Source organism: Pipistrellus kuhlii, unplaced genomic scaffold (genome assembly GCF_014108245.1).
Source record: "Pipistrellus kuhlii isolate mPipKuh1 unplaced genomic scaffold, mPipKuh1.p scaffold_m20_p_3, whole genome shotgun sequence".
Taxonomy (NCBI): Eukaryota; Metazoa; Chordata; class Mammalia; order Chiroptera; family Vespertilionidae; genus Pipistrellus; species Pipistrellus kuhlii.
This window is the reverse complement of record NW_023425529.1, coordinates 39,907,192-39,912,184: the sequence shown is the minus strand read 5'-3', so window position 1 is coordinate 39,912,184 and position 4,993 is coordinate 39,907,192. Positions and strand designations below refer to the sequence as shown.

The 4,993-nt window shown below is 40.5% G+C and overlaps 1 pseudogene; it reads left to right on the top strand.

Moving 5' to 3' along the window:
- The first annotated feature begins 1,029 nt into the window (after window positions 1-1,029).
- On the top strand, window positions 1,030-1,929 carry LOC118730302 (annotated as a pseudogene).
- The last annotated feature ends 3,064 nt before the right edge of the window (window positions 1,930-4,993 follow it).

The following is a 4,993-nucleotide window of genomic DNA, read 5'->3' as shown; positions in this document are numbered from 1 at the left end:
CTGTGCCAGGAGACCGACTTAGGACAAAGCCTACTGCCAGCATTCTGGGGACTTTACAGGAAGGTCTTTATTTTCTCTTGACAGGAGGCACTGTATGTTGAAAGTGTCCTTGCCACCTCTATAGTATTAATAACTACCAGTGTGACTAGACAATAATAAACATGTCATGACTTTATTCCATTGGTTTACGTCATGACTAAAATAGTCAAGGTCACAAACAATGGGATAAAGGAAGACAGCAGCTCCATGATACGAAGCCCAAATTTTCTTCGACTTCCCTGTAATGTGTACTTTTTATGATTTTAAAATCCTATATAGTGCCTGTGTTTTATGGATTCATTCTTCCCTGAAAAATTTTTGTTTGAATAACATAGTTTGTGGATTAAATGAGGTGACAATGGCAAATGGCAGAAAAATAAATTGTCTATAATAATTTCCAAACCCAAACTTTCTCTCCCAGAATGAGGTCTCAAGCTATGGTAGGTATACTGGCATGTTGCTCGCCACTTCTGCCCACGTTATCTAGTAACACTCAAAGGCTGTGGTTTTGAAATGATATTTTACCTAAGGTTTAAAACTAATAATAGCAAATCCAATCATTTAAATTGTTTTCTTCCCATCAGTATTTGAAAACTTCATAAGCTTTAGAACAATATGTTCTAACCATTGAAGGTTTTATTTTGTAGGATCCTATAATTTCAACACATATCATAAACTAATTGGTCCTTGTTCATCTTCAATTTAGAGAAACGCCCTGGCATGACTCAAAGTAGGTATGGTCAAAATTACTTACATAGCTCTGGAAAGTTTTACTCAGTGGTTAGAGCGTCAACCTATGGACTGAAAGATTGTGGGTTTGATTCCGGTCAAGGGCACATACCTTGGTTGCAGGCTCAATCCCTGGTCCTGGTGGGCGCACATGTAGGAGCCAATCAACTGATGTGTGTCTCTCTCACATTGATGTTTCTTTCTCTCTGTCTCTCTCCCTCCCTTGCATTCTCTCTAAAAAATCAATGGCAAGAGAAGTAGTGGCTGCATCAACATGTCCCATGGTTCCAGAGCTGGTTTTCACAGCCACATTACCATTTTTTAACCCAAGGGCCAACTTTACCAAATGCTTTTAAGGCTATTAACCAGGGTGGCCTTACATCAGTAGCTGACAGATGGGAAGACTGTGCAGTAATTGTCACATAGAAGAAAGTACCAAACAAATTACTGGGTTCCAGCACAGTCACTCACTTATTCAAGATAACCAAAAACACTGGCCGTGTGATGACAAGAATGACAGCTGATAGCAGATCCCAGGTACAGAGGGCACACTATGAGGCAGCTAATTGGAAATTCAAGTATGACTATGAGATTCCTGTGGACATGCTGTGTGAAAAAATTGCTGATATTTCTAAGGTCTACACACAGAATGCCGAAATGAGGCCCCTTGGTTGTTATATGATTTTAATTGGTATAGATGAAGAACAAGGCCCTCAGGTTACAAGTGTGATCCTGCAAGTTACCACTGTGGGTTTAAAGCCTCTGTGGCAGGTGTTGAACAAGCTGAGTCAACCAGCTTTCTTGAAAAAAATGTGAAGAAGAAATTTGATTGGACATTTGAACTGTCTAGTGGAAACTGCGATTACCTGCCTATCTACTGTTCTATCCATTTATTTCAAACCTTCAGAAATAGAAGTTGGAGTAGTTACAGTTGAAAACCCTAAGTTCAGGATTCTTACAGAAGCAGAGAGTGACACTTATCTTGTTGCTCTAGCAGAGAGAGACTAAACATTGTGGTCAGTTTACCAAATCCATTACGCCACTTACCTGTGTGTTTGGTAACAACAGATGAACCTTATGGAGGCCCTTGGATTGAAAAAGGAACCTCTCCCACTCCTCCTGCACTGAGTGGGCTCTATATAAATAAAAACAGTGCTTTTTTGGGGGGGCGGGGGGGAATCACTGGCAAAAAAAATATCGTGTGAGGATTAACAAAAAAAAATTACTGACAAACTAATTTATTTAACATTCTTCATGGGAGTGGGGAGATGTGTTTAGAAATGGATAATATTACAATATACAATTTTCTTAAAAATTAAATAAATCTTTACCTTGGAGTGAATAGAATGGCTAAAAGACAAAGTCTCCCTAATGGTTATTTGATTCAAAAGCAGCCCTGTTCTCAACCCACCATTCGCACTGAAGGGTCCAGATAACAGCCTGGGGAAGGTGAGGGAGGACATGTCCTACCACTTCCTCAAATCAACACACCCAAACACAGGAGAGGGTACAATCAGTTCTTTACTCGAGTCCAAGTGATGTAATCTACGTCATACAGTGATGTAATCTATTTCATGCAGTGAAGCAAGCCACTCTGTACAACAACATTCATAGTGTGATGAGGGATTGAGAGTGGAAATGCTAGCCTAGTTAACTTACTCCTAGGCACTAACTGTGTGAGTGGGACACAATGCCCTAAGGTTGAGGTCACCCCATTGGTAGTCAGTGAGAGACTCTCCCTTGCCACTCTTTTACACATCCTCTCCCCTTCTCTTATAGTTCCTTCTCCCTGCTTCTCTGGTAGGAAAGATTCAGATAGTAGAGATTCAAATAGCAGGGGTCGGGGGAGGTGGTTGGAGAAGTATCCATCACAGTGATTGGTTTCTGGGTGAGAACACCTTCCTGTTAGTACAATTTTACTACTTTATAAAACTAAAAGAGAGCAAATTATTCTTCCTAGCTTTGAATTATATTTCAAAAGTCTGCCTCCAATTACATTACTACCCTAAAATAGTTGTCCCAACCCTCTCTAGCCCATTAAAAGGGTTTATTTTATTCTTGGGTAAAATCTGTGTGAATGTAATTGTCTCTCTCCTCATCTTCCCCCTGCCCCACGTGTCAAACACAAGGCCCGCGGGCCAAATCCGTCCCGCCAGGCCTTGAAATGTGGCCCGCACCGCGCTGTCATCACTGCACTCCGCTGCGTTTCCATCACAATGACAGTTTATGACTGTTCAGTAAACCATTCAGCCCGCGATTTAGGCTGGATTTTAGATTTTGGCCCCTTCTCTGATTGAGTTCGACACCCCTACCCTGCCCCAACCCCACTAGAATGTAAGCTCCATGGGAACGTGTGCATCACCTCTCTCAGGATTATCACTGCTTTATACCCAGTTCCTATAAAGGTGCTTGGCACAAGGCAGTAAGGTCTAAATCTGCATCTACAATTGTTTACTGGTTTATTACACGGGCACCTCATTACCACTTGGAAAACAACTGAATTCTGGAAAGAGCTCCCAGAAAACCCACTCTTCCTGCTATATTTCCTATTATCTATCACTCTCCCCAGGGAGAGAATTCAGTCATCCTGGATATAACTCCTCCCCTCCCCCACCTGCTTCTCCTTTCTCCAATTCCCCACATTCCTATCCTTTCACCATTTTCTTCCTCCTTCTCCCATGTCCATCTCACCCCCTTCCCCATCTAACTGGATTCCAAATCAAGCCAATTCTTCCTCCTCGGTTACTCCTCTCTCCACCTCTGGGAAGTCTCACCACCCAGTCAGCAGCTGTCATCCCTGTGTATCACACCGCTGTGTCACTTGATTCATTCTGTGCTTTTTAGGTCTTTTCAGGGTCTCACACTTTCTCAAGAATCTGATAAAAGTCATGGGCCCAAGAAAATCACATTATCTCAAACTTTTACATAAAATGTCACATTTTATTTTTCAACCTCTTAGTATAACATGCATCATGGTTGTTTTTTATAATTACTTATTTACATATCTGTCTCTCTCACTAGAACAAAACAGTTCTAAGACAAGCTTGTACCATGTTTCATCTTTTCCTTTAATCCATGTTTGCATAGTACTGTGCTTTGTATGTATCGATACAAAGTGCTAAAAAAATGTCAACAGACTGACTGTTTAGGTATATTTAGATGTTAAGTGAATATTGCATTTTTTAAATGTCAGTTGTTTGAGTAATAACCTCACAATTTTTTCCCTATCTATTACAATTTTCACTATTACTTGCTTACTTACCGTTTATGATAGACTGTTTGCAAAATGATTGCCAGATTCTTCCCATGTCTGATCACGTGTACCATTAACCTCCCAAAAACATGTGAAGTCTATTTCTCTTCCCCATGGATCTAGACTTGTCCCGCCACTTGCTTTGACCAACAAAATGTTCCAGGAGCAATACTTCGTGACTTCCGGGTCTAGGCCTTCAGAGACTTTGCAGCTCTCTTTTTCAGTCTCTTGGGATTCATCCAGGATGTTAAAGGCCCCAGACTACTGACTGATGGAAGATTACATGGAGAGAGAGAGAGGCTCTGCCAGCTGCAGCCATTCTGGCCGCTCCCACTGGCTGCCAGACATATGAGTAAAGCCATGTTGGACCTTCCTGCTCCCACCAAGTTCTCAAGCCACAGAAATGTCCCCTGCAGACATCACACAGAGAACAACTGCCTAGCTGAGCCATGCCAACCCACAAAATCCCAATAAGTCATTGTTTTTTTAAGCCACTATGTTTTGGGGTAGTTACATAGCAATAAGTAACTGATGCACTATTTTTCTCTAAATCAATTCCTTGTTTTTAATGTAAGTATATGAACATTTTTGTCATTTCCATAAATAGAAAATTAGTATCATTTTCATAAAACTAAACACAATAAAAGAAAAACAAAGTAATGTTATTCACTTCTAGCCAGATACCACTGCCTCAGGAGCCTCTATATTAGTTCCAAAGGAAGATCTCCAAAGGTCAGAGAGTTATTAAAGATAAACCACAAGTAAACTGGAATGCTCTCCTCAGTGTAAACAGAGCTGAAAGAAAACAGAGTGAAAATAACATGCTCACTCTGAAACGTGATATTATTTGGTTCACCGTCTATCAACAAAAAAATCATTTTCTTGCAGTAAATAATAATACTTGTAGCAAACAGCTATGGCAAAAATTGTGAGAAAGTGAATCAAATGATTGACATTTAGAATATGTTGTAT